The sequence below is a fragment of the Oryctolagus cuniculus genome, chromosome 1, assembly GCF_051225735.1.
Source record: "Oryctolagus cuniculus isolate XC-2025 breed Fujian yellow rabbit chromosome 1, ASM5122573v1, whole genome shotgun sequence".
NCBI classification, from domain to species: Eukaryota; Metazoa; Chordata; class Mammalia; order Lagomorpha; family Leporidae; genus Oryctolagus; species Oryctolagus cuniculus.
In genome coordinates, this window is record NC_142867.1 from 108,117,148 (window position 1) to 108,134,797 (window position 17,650).

Here is a 17,650-nt window from a genome sequence, read left to right on the forward strand (position 1 = left end):
TGAAGAAGCTTCAGGAGTCTCTCACATTTAGTGTGAGAATGGATGTACCTGAAACACTGCCTGCTAGATCTCTGTGTCACTTTCCCAGGACCCACGTGGGAAGTTTCTCTTGGCTTCAGCTTCTCCGGGGAAACTGTATGATTTTCATAACAAACAGTGTAAAACTTGTTCCTGAGGACTTCCCCTTTGTCTTTGGTTGCTAGGAAGCTCAGATGTTGTGATAAGAATTTCTGTGTTCTACCTTTTCCTTAGGTTTCTAGGAGGGATCCTCCAAGAGTTCGTGGAAAATGAAAAGCCTATGCATGAATTTCAAATTTTTCTGCACCAAAATAAACTTATCTTCCAACTCCATTTTCTGCAAAAATCTCATCATTCACTTCATTGTAATCATTTATCTATATGTTTATTTTATTGTTGCGTGTCACTATTGCAAGCTGTCTCAGTTCCTTTCTGGAACCCTGGGGGTGGGATGTTGGTGGCACAGAAGACTAGGAATGGTTGGCAAAGCAGCCTGGGCAGAAGCATTATTGAGAGGTGGACTCCACGTAGCGGTCCTCAGTTCACCAAGCAGCTGTTGGCATTGATTAAATGTTCCGAACTATACAGGGCCTGAGATTCAAAACCAAACAGTAGTCCTTAGTTCAAAACTATGTATTGCCATCTGCCAGGGATAGAAACGGCAGTGAACAGCACACTTGTCCTCGGGGAGATCCCGCTATAGCGGAGGGAACAGGTGAGTGGGTGGACGGTAGAATCCTGTCCACAGTCCGGGTGTCCCCAGAGAGGAGGTGTTCACACTGATGGCTGAAGGACCAGGCGATGACAAAGAGGAGGAGCGAGGGAAGAATGTACTAGAAGCAGGAACCACAGGGACAAGCATCAGGAGACCAAGGGGCCATGTAGGTGAGCAGAGTGGAGCTCGGGCCGGGTGGGCCCATGCAGCGGAATGCTGCTCAGACACGAAAGAGAGAAAACACCAATATTCACATAAGGGGTCTGCAGAATCCATGGAAAAATGTGTGTTGTGGGAAAATGATGCGTGGATTTCAAAAATGTTTGCATCAAAATGAACATATCTTTTAATTCCTCAAAGTTTTTGAAGCCCCTTTGTACACACACATTGGATGGCTCTCGGTAGTTCTATACCGTATGGGTCCATGTGCGTCACATCTTTCAAAGAGAGCCATCCCATTGGAGAACGAATCAGTGCACATCAGTGGTCAGGAAGGGGGGACAGTGTGACCACACCGGGCAGCCCGGCGAAGTGTGGGAAGCCATGGCAGTGCTCCGGGTTCTGACCGTGATGACACCCAAGTGCTGAGGTTCATAGCACTGCACTCCAGCGAGAAGTCAACGTTCCTGGTTTTTTAATTTAAAAACTAACATTTAAACTCACAAAAGAAATGCTTATAGCTAAAGACCTCAAAAAAGAAAAATGAGGATGGAGAATGGAATTACAGTGGGTTTCGACAATGTCTTCAGCGGGTTGTTTCTTAAAAGTTCTGAAGGAAAAAAAGACCCATGCTAGGGCCACCTGTGCCTGTTTTCTGGAGAGCAGCAGGGAACCAACTGGAAGGCTCTAGCAGATTTGCATTGGGAAACAGTGCCTCTGGCGGTGGTACACTGAGTGAGTTACAGGCAGCCCCTGTGGTGACAGTGGAGGACCGGGTAGATGACCAGGTGGCTTCGGCCCGAGGCCGGAGAGCAGCAGCCGCACCTGTAGCAGAGGGCTCTGCACAGATCCTGAAGGTAACAGGAGAGAGGAGCCCTAGCGTGCTGAGGGACAGCAGAGGGCAGCCGTGGGGCCCGTGGCACATGGGTGTGGTCCCCATCCCAGCCCAGCCACTCAGGTGGGAGTTCCTTGATTCCACAGTCCAGCTCTGTCTAACAGTGACCCCCGGGCATCAGATACAAAATAAATCTCAAAGGGGCTGGCGCTATGGAACAGTGGGTTAACAATGCCCTGGCCTGAAGCACCGGCATCCCATATGGGTGCTGGTTTGAGTTCTGGTGGCTCCACTTCCAATCCAGCTCTCTGCTGTGGCCTGGGAAAGCAGTAGAAGATGGCCCAAGTCCTTGGGCCCCTGCACCCATGTGGGAGACCCAGAAGAAGCTCTTGGGTACTGGCTCCTGGCTTCGGATCGGTGCAGCTCTGGCCGTTTCAGCCATCTGGGGAGGGAATCAACGGATGGAAGACCTCTCTCTCTCTCTCTCTCCCTCTCCTCTTTCTGTATAACTCTGACTTTCAAATAAATAAAATAAATGTTTTAAAAAATAAATCTCAAAGAAATAATAAATAAATCTCAAAATAAATCTGAGCCCCACTGCAGGGTTTGCATCTCCTGTCGGTTCCCAGATCTCAACAAACAGCTCTCAGGTGGAGGACTACTATCTGGTTTTGTATCTCGGGCCCAGTGTCTATAGCAAGGCACATTCAGGCAGTGGCTCCTTGAGGCAGGCCCCTGCAAGACTTTTCTCCATACCACGGCAGCCCCTGCTTCTCCAGGGCCAGTCTGAAGTTCAGGAGGGACGGCCAAGGACAGAGCAGGGGAAGGAGAAAGTCAGCTCAGACGACTGTTCCCTCAAGTCCTGCTGGCAAAGGGCTTCCTGGTGCTGGATCTGCCCTGGATATCTGCCTCCAGGGGCTTGTGCAACTGTAATTACCCAGCCTGGGTTTGTGCTCATTGGCTCTGGGGAGTAAAGCCACTTCCCATCTGTGTAGTATGGGCGCACAGCAAGAGGCCATTGGAGCCAAGGGGGTTGTGGGTCGCAATCTGTCCATCTGTTGGTGGCTGCAGGAGTGCAGAGCTGGGACCCAGCGTTCAGGGAAGGAGCCTGTGTCACCTGGCTGCCAGCACCTGCTGTAGGGACAGATAGTGTGACGTTGAGGGGAAGGGGAGAAGGAGCAGAGGAAGGAGGAAGAAAGGAAAGGAAAACAGGAACGCCCCCTCGGGCCCTGGGGACCCCCCTGGCCACAGTGCTCTTGGCAATCGTCTCAAATAGGAAGTCCCCAACCACGGACTCAGTGCCCGGCTGTCCACGGCCGCAGCCTGGCTCTGTTCGAACCTGCAGCAGAAATCCCATTTGCAAAGACCGCCAGAGACTTAGGAGAAGGAGTCCGCCCGAAGTTGATGGTTCTGGAGATCCCTAGTGCCACGTGTACTTTCTCTATGGCAGCCCCACCAAGGGGCGGCTCAGGCCCCGCTCCTGCACACCCTCTATGGTCACACTTACTTGCTTAGAAATAATTTGGGTTCATTTGCTTTTCCAAGAGAGTCCAAACCTGTCTTTTTTTTTTTTTTTTTTTTTTTTTTTGACAGGCAGAGTGGACAGTGACAGAGAGAGACAGAGAGAAAGGTCTTCCTTCCGTTGGTTCACCCCCTAAATGGCCGCTACAGCTGGCACACTGTGCCAATCCGAAGCCAAGAGCCAGGTGCTTCCTCCTGGTCTCCCATGTAGATGCAGGGCCCAAGCACTTGGGCCATCCTCCACTGCCTTCTCAGGCCACAGCAAAGAGCTGGACTGGAAGAGGAGCAACGGGGACAGAATCCGGAGCCCCAACCGGGACTAGAACCCGGGGTGCCGGCGCCACAGGTGGAGGATTAGCCTAGTGAGCCATAGCCCTGGCCAAACCTGTCTTTACAATGCCATATGCCCCTTGGGTGGCACTAAGCAGGCACCATCTCCCTACCCCTGCCATCGCTTCAGCTGCAACCTAACAGGACACCACCATGCACCCTGGGCCTCAGGACAAGGCCCTGAAAGTCTGTCAGACCCTCATCACTGTGCACCGGGCACCTGGCAGCACCCTGCCTCAGGTCAGTCCTGCAGCTCAGCCACCTCTCTGCCCGAGCCATCGGCAGCGCCCATGGGTCTTCCCCTGCTCTCCCTGCCAAGCCAGCCCACAATCTCGACCCCACCCAGCAGCCACAGCAACTGGTTTGTGAGTTTTTTTTTTTTTTTAGATTATGATAAGATACAACATAAAATTTGCCATTTCCACCATTTTGAGGTGTACAATTCAGTGGCATTGAGTACATTCCCAATGAAGGACACCCACCACCACGGTTTACTTCCAGACTTTTCCATCACCCCAACCAAAAGCTTTCTACCCGCTGGATGCTAACTCCATGTTCCTCTCCCCTCAGCCTATGGTAACCTCGACCTGCTCTCTGGCTCTGTACTTGTTAACTCAGGTAAGTGGGATCACACAGGGGCGTTTGTCTCTGGCTTATTTTATTCAGGGTCGTGTCTTCAGGCCCCATCCATGTGGGAGCCTGGATCAGCATTTTATTGCTTCTTCTGATGAAGAGCGTTCTATTGTAGGTACCCACCGCATTCGGGGGATGGCCGTGTGGATTGCTGTGAGGGTTCTGTCAAATGATGACACTATGAGCGTTGGTGTAACAACAGCTGTTGGAGTTGCCAGGGTAGCATTTTCAACCTAACTCTTATTATGTCTTTCTCTTGCTTCAGGCCCTCCACGAACTTCTACTCTTGCACTTGTCATGAAATCTAAAACTCTCACCCCGGACTCGAAGGCCCTACGAGAGTCAAGCTCACTTGGCTGTCCTCCCACCCCCAACCAGCTTACTGCTGCGCTGGACTTCTGCCCCTTCCTTGAACAAGTCAAGCCCCTGCCACCTCAGGACCTTTGCACCCACAGATGAGACTTCTCCCTTCCGGCCCTGCCTGTGACTTGCTCTTGGGCACCCAGATCTCCCCGAATGTCTCTCGCCACGGGCCCTTCTCTGCTTGCGGAGCAGAAGTCTAGCCCTCCCTACTACCTCACAGGGCTTCATTGTTTTCTGTCTATTGGGATGTAAGCGCCCCAAAGGCAGGGACTTTGTCTCGCTCACTTCTCTTCCCTCCGCCCAGGCTTAACTCGCCGACCCCCCATCCCCCGACTTACAAGGGATCTTACAACAGTGTGACCTGGAGCCTTCCTCTCTGTCTCCAACCTCCTCCAGCTTTGCATAATTTAACGTCATCCACTACTGTCTCTTCCCACAAGTCCCCTCGCTGGTGACTCTAGATCATCCTCCTTTGCCTACCAAGTACTTTACTGCTCTCATGTGTTGATTTTGGGACCCTCCTCCTATTAAGGTCCATTAAACAAAGATCCCCCAAAGGGAAAAAATCTGTTTATTCCTTTAAAGGATTAAGTTAAGGGCTGGCACCGTGGCACAGAGAATTAAGCCACCATCTGCAGCACCAGGATCCATATGGGCGCTGGTTCAAATCCCAGCTGCTCCCTGTTAATGGGCCTGGGAAAGAAGTAGAAGATGACCCAAGTCCCTGGGTCCCTGCACCCATGGTAGAGATGCCAATGAAGCTCCTGGCGTCTGGATTCAGCCTGTTTCAGATGCAGCCATTGCAAACATTTGGGGAGTGAACCAACGGATGGAAGATCTCTCACTCTCTCCTTCTGATTCTCTCTCTCTCTCTCTCTCTCTCTCTCTCTCTCTCTGTAATTCTGCTCCTGGCTGTGGCTCCCATCTCTATGAAGATGCATTCCAGGTATTCCTCCATGGCCCTGGTCTCTCTCTGGGGCTCTGTCCTCATCTAACACAGTGTCCACGTTACCAGTGTGATGGTGTGGGACAGTGGATTCCCTGTCCTGGAAGTGAAGAGGCAGATCCTGTGCAGCCTGAGGAGTCCCCTGTCATCCTGATCCTTCCTTCTCCTCCTGCCCTTGCTGGTTCACGCCACACTGTCCTAAATCCCAGGATCCCAGTATTGCTGACAGCTCCCACTGCCTTACACCCTCTGACTGTAGTGATTGGCCCCGGGGATGACCGTCGGGCTACCTCCTCGGCTTTTGGTTGCTTGCCACCGCTTGTTAGAAAAAGTCCACACTCAACAGAGGTTCAAAGCCTTGTGTCTTTTGGAAAACCTGTAATCATATCTCCCAACATGGAAACTACACACCCGCCAGTCAACAGTCCATTCCTATCATCTCGCTCTGTTCTCGCCACTTCCACCGCTTCCTGCAGTTACCTCCTTTCCTCCCTCTTTATCTTTGTTACTCTGTCTCTTCCCATATGCTTCTCAATTTCCTTCTTCTTTTCTCTCTCCCCTTCTTGCCCAAATTCTACTTCATCTATCAAGGCTTGGGTCACGTATATTTATCTCACCTCCCTCCCCAGGTCCAGGCTTGCTGAAGGCATACATTTTATTATACCAATTCTTTTTTTTTTTTTTTTGACAGGCAGAGTGGACAGTGACAGAGAGAGAGAGAGAGAAAGGTCTTCCTTTTCCATTGGTTCACCCCCCAGTGGCCACTGCGGCCAGCACACCGCACTGATCCAAAGCCAGGAGCCAGGTGCTTCTCCTGGTCTCCCATGCGGGTGCAGGGCCCAAGGACTTGGGCCATCTTCCACTGCACTCCCTGGCCACAGCAGAGAGCTAGACTGGAAGAGGAGCAACCGGGACAGAATCCAGCACCCTGACCAGGACTAGAACCCGGGGTGCCGGCGCTGCAGGCGGAGGATTAGCCTAGTGAGCTGTGGCACCAGCTATTACATCACTTCTATATCTCCCAGAGCTCCTAGCAATGATGTATTGCCTAGTAGATATTGAAAATCTTGTTCCACCAATTTCAACGATAAAATTAGCAGGTATGTGAATGGATGGATAGTCTATTGAAGACAGCGAGTGATGTTGCAATGTCAAGTGTGAGGTAGAGAATAATTTTTGGCATCCCATATAGCATACTAAGAATCTGGTCTCCACTATTGCTCTAACACCAATATTCCTGGATAATATTCTGCATATTCTTTAATACAGTGTAACTTCAGAACTCATTTTTTAAAGCCCTTCTTATATTGAGAAACTGCACCATTTCTAGTCAAACAAATTCAATTAAAATCCAAAGAATATATTAAGTACACTGAAGGAAATTTTTGAATGATTAATACGGCCTAATCTCCTCCTTCAAGAAGGTCACAGTCTGTTTGGAGCTAGGACAAGTGTCTCCATGATGATGGTGAAGGTAGGACGAGGATTGCGCCATGGTGGGTCCTGGAGAGGCCGTGGGACACAGGGAAGGGTCCGCAGAGATTCTGGAGGGAGAGGCATTGTGTGGAGGGGCAGGCGACCCCAGCGCACTGGCACTGTGTGTCTGATTATCAGGCTTTGTTCCATTGCTGAGCGGTCTGGTGGGTGCACAGCCCCGAGCCCTTGCTGACATGTGAATGGGGGAGTGACGATGGGGAGAAGGTCCTTTGTCAGACTCCTCAACATGGGACGTGATGTCCACCTTCTCCTACACAGAGACACAGAGGACGCTTTTTCCACTCAATGGAGATTCGAATCCGATTGTTACGTTTTCTTAGTAAGCGTTATTACATACTCATTAAGTACTGATATAAACAATGAACAAATGCTGCCTTTTATTTTTATCTCAGTGTTGAAAACAGGATGTCTCTACTGCCAACCCCATGCGCAGAGGGGCAGAAGCCAGATGACTCTTGGAGCTACCAACTCCTTTTCGCTTTAACAGCTGGGGCGTGCCCCTACTCAGAGAGGAGGCCAAACTGAGCACACTGTAGCCATCCCACTATCATTTGAGGGAAGAGCTGCAAAAGATCTTGGCCGGGATGGCGGGAGTGGGGTGGGGTGCTAGAGCCGTCTTGGGCCAGCTCAGGGCAGCCACCGCATGTCTCTCTTCTCACCTCTACAGTCAGTGGTGTCAGCCATGGTGGGAAAATTTACACCAAGGAAAGTGGCAAAGGCTACAGCGCAGGGCTTTTTCCATCAGGGAGAGCCAGTTAAATCCTTACCAGCCCACCCACGGGTCCCTCTTTATAAAAGAGGAAACTGACGCAGGACAGGGCAAACGACTTGGCCAAGGTCAGGTGGAACCGGCCCAAGCTGGCTCTCCCAGTACCTGTGCATTCTCATTCTTCTCACTGGAAGCTGCAGTGCAACGAGGATTTAGCACGCAGATAAGAATGTAGACAACGGCACGGATTATTATACGAAAGAAACAGATGCCATGGTCTTCAAGTTAATAGCTTGCCAGGGCTAAAAGAGGAACATCCAAACTTCTCTCCACAGATGGCTCCTTTTTACCCCTCCCCCCGGGGGAGGGGCTCCTGGGCGTGGAGAAGCACCAGAGGAAACTTCCCATTCTTCCAGCTTCGCATTAGGAGTGACAGAAGACATCCCTCAGCCTACTGCTTGATGTTTGGACTCCACTTCGCTCTGTAATTAGTGTCTATTTGTCTCCTTAAGTTAAACTGGGTGTTTTTTTTTTTTTTTTTAAGCAATTTAGAGCCAGGGAGTCCATGTTATTTCAGTGAAGTGATAAAAAAAATGGATATGTAATTGAAATCCTGTTCCAGTCCTCTGGGAGCCTGGGATGTTGCTTCACTCGGCTGGGTGATAAAGACGGGGGGCCTTGATCATAGGCAGATAAGGAGGCTGGTTGATTAGGATGAATCCCACAGGTACTCCCTAATCTACTAGTCTGTTTGTTAACTATCTGTCTTTTTAAGATATTTGGTTAGCATAATATGATAATATAATAATGCACCAGCTCTTTAAAGGTGGAAATGAACCCAAATTGAGGACAAAACTGTCACAGCTGGCATCCGCCCTCCTCACTGAAACAGATCAGCCATCAATTAACCACAAGTTTTTATTGAGTATCTGTTGTTTGCACAACATCAGATGAGGGGACACAAGAGATGGCAAATGGCCAGCCCGTGGCCTTAAAGAGTTAGCAAGGCCATAGGGCACGCCCACCGGAAATGAATAAATGCCCCAAGACCCTCCCTCGTAGAAGCACTGAACAACCTGCTCCCCTGCCCCGCCCACGTCTGCAGCTCATTGACGCCTCCTGTTCCCCAGGAGCAGCGCTGTGCCCTTCCTGCTCAGCCCAGTTTGAGCCATGTCCAGGCCCTGGGCTGGCCCGCCCTGGCCTTTGAGGCAAGGCCCATGAAGTGGCCATAGGGGGCGAGTGCTCTGTCTTCTAGCTTCTGCTGCACCAGAACAGACACACTGAGGACACTCCCCATGTGCCGAGCGACTTCCGTTCCCTCTTCAGTCCTCCCGTGAACAGCAGCTTCAACACACAAACAGGCCGGGAGAGATGGCAGCATTGTGCAGGGCCACCCAGCTGGCACTCCGGCTAAGGGCGTGCTTTCCCGTGACTCCTGTCAAAGGACTGCAGTAATTACCCAACCTAGTCAGGCGCCTGGACCCCACCCCAGAGGTTATGAGCCTCAGGAACTAAGGCAGAGGCCCAGGGTATGAATTTTTAGCAAACATCCCAGGGGATGCTACACACTGGTGATGCTACCTGTTGATATGCTGCTGCCTGCCCCCTGCCTCGCCCAGCCTGGTGGTACCTCACCAGCAAGGACTGTGCCTGGCTCATCTCTGTGTCTCCAGCAATCAGTGCCGTCCCTGGCCCAAGTTCAGTGCTCCAGGCATGTTTTGTGGAAGTGCTGAGAGATGCTGCATATTCTACAGGTAGAATATGAGGGCTTTGCACCTGCTGCCTGAGACTCAGCTCACACAGTGCGTAGTCACCCATCATTGGGAAGATGGAGATCACAGACTGATTCAACAGCAAGGCACTGACCACTGGCGGTTCTTGGTGTGAGTGCAGGTCCCTCCTCCCCTCCCCAGCTCGTGTAGGGCGACTGCGTGGGTTGACAGGCAACCACTCAAAGGACCACTTTGTCACATGCTGCTCAAGGCATGTTCCTGGGAGCATCAAATCGACAAGGATTCTGCAAAATGTGGTCCGGACAGACCAGGCGAAACACAAACAGTATTTCCTGTTAAAGGATTTTTAGGAGATGTAGTATGCTAACCTGCCCTCTGATTATTTCTCTATGCACCTATCTACCTATCATGTATCTATCATCTCTTTATCTGTCATCTACCATCTCTTTATCTATCATTTAGCTATCTATCAACCATCTATCATCTGTCAATCATCTATCATTTATCTATCATGAATGTGTCCAATGCAGCATTTCTCAAACTTCTTGCATTCTTTTTTTTTTCCTTGAAAAGGCTTCTCTGGTCTTCCGAGGAGCCGACACTGAGCAACCATGGTCAAGTTCAATTGTCTCCGCTCCAACCCCTGATGTTCACTTTGCAGATGAGGAAACTTAGAGTCAGGAAGGGAAAGAGGCCTTGCCCAGACTCCCCGGCTGATCTGGTCTGGATGCAACCTGGCACTCAGCGACGCTGAGATGGCTTCAGCTGCCAGCATCTCCCCCGAGGTCACCGCATGCCCGTCGGGCGGTCTGTTCAACCAGGATCGTTGTCTGCAGTTTTGGACGCTGGGCCTCTGGGGGACAGTTCCTCTTCTCCAGCGTGCATGCAGCCTTTCACTGCACCCAGACGGGAGAGACAGGGAGCACCCCTGGCCCACTCGACCCTGGCCAGCCCACAACTTGCCACCCTCTTTCATATCCTACGATTCCCAGGGCTGCTTAGCTGCCCTGGAGGAGAAATACCCAGGATTTCAAGGCACCGGAGGCTTTGAGAAGGTAAGGGATTTGGGCCATTCAGTGAGTAACATGACAGACCCGGGACTTGAATCCAAGGCTTCATATTTCTGCCGCGTTCCCCTTTGTCCACACGTCCCTGGTGCCAGGAAGCGCTCTGTCTGCTCACCATGGGGTAAGTGAGTGCTGGCCCCAGCCCCGGCCTCTGATGAGCTGAGACGCTCCACACAGCCCACGACAGGGCAGGGCTCACTCACCTCAGCCTCCAGGGACGGGAGAGCAGAGTGAGTGATGCGGTCCCCCTGGCACGACTGCGTGTCTCATTCCTTCTCAGGGCTGCTGAAGCCCTTGGCCTCAATTACGTTCCATGACCAGCAAGTGACACAAATTAATTATCTGCTGGGATAAGAAGGGCTTTCTTTTATCTGTCTGAATGTAGTTACCTTCTCATTTCAGGGATTGGCCTCATAAACCCTAAGAAAGGACAAAGAAGAGATGCCAGTGGGAAGGGGGGATAGAGCAAGAAGAAAAGGGAGAAGGGTAAGATCGAGAAGAGGGGCGGAGTGTGTGTGAGTCGGTGTGATGAAAAGGCAGGAGGGTGGGGGCACGTCAAGGGTGGCAAGATACCAAGGAGGGGGTGCTCGAAGCTCCTGAGCCAGGCAAAGCTGAGTGCTGCACGGTCAGCAAATGTGAGCTCCGGGAGCAAAGGGCCCATCCTCGTGTGGCTCCCCTCCACGGCCCCGTGCTCAGCATAGTGATGGCACGCACTAGGTGCTCTCTTGAATGGATGAATGACGTCCTAGGCACTGGACAAGCCATTCAGGGAGGAGACGGTAGTGAAGGAGGATCGTGGGAGGGAGCAGCAGTTTTTCACCTCTGCCATGGTGTGTGTGTGTGTCAAGGGGTAGGGGGACAGCTGCGAGACTGCACAGGTGGGCAAGACCTGAAGACTGCCGGGTCTGGGCTGGGTATCCTTGAGGATAATGAGACAAGAGCTGGTTCTGTCTACATCTGAAATCCCATTTGACCTCACCAGTGCTCTCTGAAGGAGACAGGAGACTCAGAAAGCTCAAGGTTCCGGAGCAAGAACCGTCCCTGGTTCTGATCCCACACACCGTGATCATCCACGATGAGTGCCCCTCCCCTCAGAGCTCTTCCTCCAGCCACCAGCTGACCTCCAGGCTAGGGTCAGAGCATGGACACGTTTGCATGGCAGATAACGATGAGACATCTGCTAAAAGAAGAACCAGAGGGAGTCATTGCAAAGGCAAGTGGGTGGTCACTTTCCAACTGCACCCCTTTTTTTTTTTTTTTTGACAGGCAGAGTGGACAGTGAGAGAGAGAGAGAGAGAGAAAGGTCTTCCTTTGCCGTTGGTTCACCCTCCAATGGCCGCCACAGCCAGTGCGCTGCGGCCGGCACACCGCGCTGATCCGATGGCAGGAGCCAGGTGCTTCTCCTGGTCTCCCATGGGGTGCAGGGCCCAAGCACTTGGGCCATCCTCCACTGCACTCCCGGGCCACAGCAGAGAGCTGGCCTGGAAGAGGGGCAACCGGGACTGAATCCGGTGCCCCGACCGGGACTAGAACCCGGTGTGCCGGCGCCGCAAGGCAGAGGATTAGCCTGTTGAGCCGCGGCGCCAGCTCAACTGCACCCTTTCTAGCCCGTATGCGCACCTGTAGCTACCTTCTTTGGCCGCCAGAGCGGCTTCTCAAAGGGTAGTTAATAACAAGGAGAGAAGGGATTAGTGCTATTTCTCTTCTTGCTCCAGGCTAAAGGGACAGAGAGAAAGAAACCTCCTAGAGAAGCCCCTAGACAGACACGGGCCCCAAGAGGTCGCATTCACAGGAGGGTGTCGAGGGTGGCAGTGAGGGCACCATCCCCGGCCTCAGCAAACCTGCATCCAAGTGGAGTGCGAGGCCAAGCAGAGCCGGGAGAATAGAAGGCAGGGGACTGAACTCTCCTTGGTGATCCCTGCTGTGGGCAAAGGGAGGCAATGGCACAGAAGGGCGGTGAACCTGGAGCTGCCAGAGGGGGGTGAGGTGATCTCAGATGTCATGGTAACCCACGACGTGTATAGAGTACAGTACACTTCACAGAGACAGTCTCATCTAAACCACGTAGTGATGCTGAGAGACAGTATGGGAGCGAGTATTTGTTATAAATCCCATTCTGTAGATGAGGAAACTGCGGATCAAAGAGTGATCTGGCCAAAGTTACCCGGGAAGCAGTAGACCTGAGACTCCTCTGTTCCAAATGCCGTGAACTCTCGCTGTGCCACAGCGACCAGGAAAAGCCAAGACTTCTGAGCAGCACCCAGGAGGGTCTGCAACCTCAGCAAGAGCTAGATATCTGACAGCCAGAGGAGGGATATTAGATCCCCAAGGTCTGTGCTAAGGGGTCTGGGGAAGGGAGGACTGAGCCTCATTAACATAGAGGTGGGGACCCCAGGACTTTGGGACTGCCTTCCCATCTTCCTGGGTCCCCTGCCCACTGCCCTTTTCTCCCAGGTTGCTACCTAATTATAGAGCTGTCGATGCAAATTACTCTAATAACTGGTGCTAATTTATACACATTTACATATAATTTGCAATTCATTTGCTGTCCATGTTTAGTCAAACTTCACCAATTCGGACCAAAGCAGAGACGCCTACACTGCAAAGAAGAGTTTAGGTAGGTTATGGAATCACTCAATGGCATGTCACAGTTGAGTCTTACATGAACTAGAAGAGTCTGCTTTAAAATCGGGCAGGCAAGGTGACAATAGGTATTGTCAAAATCCTCCTTAGAAACCTTTAAAATCTCCAAAATCTGGGCTCGCCAAAGCTAAAATGCCAAAAATTAATTCCTTTTATTTCTCCTTGATTTTGAGCTGTGAAAGAGAAAGACAATAGGTAAATAAAAGTCTCTCTCTCTCTCTCTCTCTCTCTCTTCCTTTCTCTTGATCATCTATGAGGATACTGCAAAAAGTTCATGGGAAATGAATTGAAAAAATAAGTTGATTTTGATGCAAAAAGTTTTGAAGCCCATATATATGTGGGGTCTCCTAAAAGTTCATCCGAAGTGCATATTATGAAAAAACATGCATGGATTTCAAAATTGATTTGCCCTAAAATAAACTTACTTTTGCATTCTGTTTTCCACCAACATTTTGAAGTACATGCACGTGGTGGAATTGAGGAAGTGGAAGTCAATCACGTGATGTGACTCCACCTACCAACTCTGCTGGAACTAGTCATATTTTTCCTAGTGCAAAATCCTCCATCCTTCAAAACACAGGGATTGGAAGTATTTAACTGAGATATGAGAAGTCACAAGGTAAATTGAGCTTAGTACACGTGGGGCATCCCCTGGCTGAACACGTAACAACTGGGTTTGTATAATATCACCTGGACAGTGGCATCAGAAAATCGGTATTGTGTATAAAAATAATAAACACACACATATATAAATGAGTATTTCATCTGGAGGCAGATCCTGGGTGAGACTTTTTGCTCAGCTGATTTATTGGGAGACACAGTCTTAGGAGTGAGGGAAGCAGGAGAGGTGGGGAGCTAAGTAAACATGTGGTTGCCACAGAAAGTGACTTCGCACAAAGCCCAGGGCAAGCTCTCATCAGAACACTCAATGCACCACAGGCAGTGCCCCCTGAAGGACCTTCGTCCGCTCATGCCAGTCTGAGGTCTGAGTCAGGTACTCACAGCAGGTAAAGCGTATGCAGGGCTGGCGCTGTGGCTCAATAGGCTAATCCTCCTCCTAGCGGCGCCGGCACACCGGGTTCTAGTCCAGGTCAGGGCGCCGGATTCTGTCCCGGTTGCCCCTCTTCCAGGCCAGCTCTCTGCTGTGGCCCGGGAAGGCAGTGGAGGATGGTCCAAGTGCTTGGGCCCTGCACCCCACGGGAGACCAGGAGAAGCACCTGGCTCCTGGTTTCGGATCAGCGCGGTGTGCCGGCCGCAGCACGCCAGCCACGGCGGCCATTGGAGGGTGAACCAACAGCAAAAGGAAGACCTTTCTCTCTGTCTCACTCTCTCACTATCCACTCTGCCTGTCAAAAAAAAAAAAAAAAGCGTATGCAGGTCAGGTACCAACAGCATCTGTCCCGGGCCACCCTTAGCACAGCTCTGAGCCACTCACTCCTCCCACTGAGTTTACTCCATCCAGAAACAGCATCTCCAGGATCCTGGTAGGTCACAATTCCGGGGATACGTAGAGGGCAGTTAGTAGCCCTATTGCTATCTTCTACCTCTGCGGCCGATTGTAGATTTCCCCAACGTGTGGCTGGCACTTCTGCAGGTCTAAGTGACTTGCCGGATCTTGACCCAGCTTATGGTCTAAGCTAAGAGCTTTCCCATGTCACCTGGTAAATGGAGTGCAGCAGAATTGCCAAGTGTGGAGTATGCTCCCTACCAAGTGTCACACTTCTTCGCGATAGGCGGCACAAAAAGCCACAACTGGTCCTGGGCAGGGGTTATCCCCAGGTCATTGGTCCCCTACAAGCTCCAGTGATATGGCAGAACTGTGGGTCTCTAGGGTTTGTCACCGACCCTCTGGAGGCCATGGACCTTACTATGACATCCAGAGTGTTAGTCACGTCTTCTCATTGGACAATTCACATGACCACAGAAACACCGTTCTGATGGCCGTCCCAAGCTTTTCTAGGATGTCCAGAGAGTCCAGGGAGCTTTGAGTTGCACTGTGAACAGAAAATTAGCCTTCCTCCTGAGACAAGATGGTGCATCGTAGCCTGCTCCATATGAACGCTAGCTGTGTTTGATCTTTCTTGCTGATGAATAAAAACCGAATGCACTCACCAGATCGATAGCTACAAACCATTTACCCAAGGCCACGTTGATCTGCTCTGGTAAATATATGATGGCTGGTGCCGCAGCTCCAGCCAGTACTACTGCTTGGTCAACGTTGCAACAGTCCACTGTCAGCTGCCATGATCCACCCAGGTCCTGCAGGGTCAGACTGGTGAATTAGATGGGACAGGAACCACTTGTCCCACATAATGACAGGAGTCACCACCTCGGTATATTTTAATCAGTTGCAGTGTCACTGATCTTTGCCATCCTCCCTGGAGTGTGATATTGTTTTTGATTTACTATCCTCTTGGAGGAAGGGAGCTTTCAGGGCATTATACCAGCCTTTCATATTCAATCGTTCTTATTCTCTAAGTCAAAGAACTCATGTAAAGGTTATGGCCTCTGCTAACTACGTCCATTCCAATTAAATCTCAGGGTCCAGGGGAATGACCACCAGGTGGGTCATTTCGAGACATGCCAGGACTAGAACTCCATCTATTACCTGACCTCTCTAACAAGGATGTCATCACCGTGCTCTGTGTCCCCAGGGATCCCTGTCAACTCAGCCCTTGTCTCCTAAAGACTTGAAAACGCTCTGGCTGTTCCCTTTCCCATGCTAGGCCTACAAGAAAATACCCACAGCCCCTTGGGGGAAGCCCTGGGGGGGAATCCAACTGTCCACCCTGCACCATGGTGCTGCAGAGCCCCTGTCTGTGGCGTCAGTAGGCTCTGGGTTTGAGAACTGGCTCAGTCTATAAGCTAAGCAAGGGGCCTTGAATTTCTACGAGAAAGGCTGAGTTGGCTGTGAGCTCGTCCATTCTAGATCGTTTGGGTTATGTCTATTACGGAGTGCCCAGCTACCTTGCCTCTAGGAACACCACGAAACAGCCGCCGCTTCTGGAATCCCCCACAGCCCAGCATCTCCTGGATGCCATTCCAGCCTCGCCGCCCATGACTGCAATCATGCTGATAGTGCTTCTGACAACCAGGGCTAGTGCCTGGCCCCCGCCATTCAGCCCCGTTTCTCCTGGGGGGCCCATCGATCCCACTCTCCTGAACTGTGCAGTGACGCTGGTGCCCCCCCAACACTGCCCTTATCATCCTGGTAGCCTGAATGTTCTTGAGGCCCTCCTGGGGGAGAGCTAGCTGAGAGATCCTCCTGTACTACGTAACAGACCCACACTAGCGTGCCCATTGCTCCAAGCCTTTCACTGTCTTCCCATCCACTTCACCACAATAGCTCTGCAGACTGGGTTTTGTTTCATGTGGGCTATTGCCCTGTCGGAGCTTCTGAGAGCCATCTCAGTGGGGTGCTAGAACCATGATTTGGGCTGGGTTCTTCCCAGGGTGTTACATCCTATGTCACGGGAGAACTCCCCATACAGAAAGACTCTCCCTAGCCCCTTTTCCGGGCCTGGTTCCTGGCTTCACTGTATTAGCACCAGGGCCTGCAGCTCTGGACACAATCCTCCATGCCCTCAGTAGGCCAGTACTTCCCTAGACTGGTGATGCTGAGATGTGACCCCAGTTTATAAACTGATGGCCAGGAGGGGAGGTAGAGGCAGATCCTGAGTAGGGCAAACGCGGCCTCATTACTGGGTCTCATTTGAGGCCTCTGCATTGCCTTCCATCAAGCAGGGCCTTCTGTCTTGTCACAGGAGCAGCCATTTGTGCAACCCCATGTAGTTCATCAAACCTGGGGATTCCGTTCTCAGGAACCTCTACCCTAGTACTTCTATCCCAATGTCAGGGCTCCATGTAGTCCCTATTAGGGCCTGGTTTTCAGCACAGATAACCATCTAGGCTGAGAATTCAGCCTTCTTTCACCTTCTGCCACTCTTAAAACTAGGTTTGTGGCTGGTTTTTAGCTCCATCTTCGGCTGTAGGAATTAACAAGATCTTTATTTTTTTAAGGATTTATTTATTTTATTTGAAAGGCAGTTACACAGAGAGAGAACGGGAGGCAGAGAGAGAGAGAGAGAAAGAGAGAGAGGTCTTCCATCCTCTGGCTCACTTCCCAGATGGCAGCAATGGCCAGAGCTGTGCAGATCTGAAGCCAGGAGCCAGGAGCTTCTTCTGGATCTCCCATGTGGGTTCAAGGGCCCAAGGACTTGGTCTATCTTCTACTGCTTTCCCAGGCCATAACAGAGAGCTGGATAGGAAGTGGAACAGCTGGGACTCAGACCGGCGCCCATATGGGATGCAGGCACTGCAGATGGTGGCTTTACCAGCTACGCCACAGCGTTGGCCCCAAGCAAGATCTTTAAACAGTGCTACTTTGCTTTAAAAATTGTTGGTAGATTTGAGCCTGCCAGTTTCTCTGTGTAACAAATCAATGGCACTTAGCTGAAACCATCCAATTCCCAGTCTTCCCC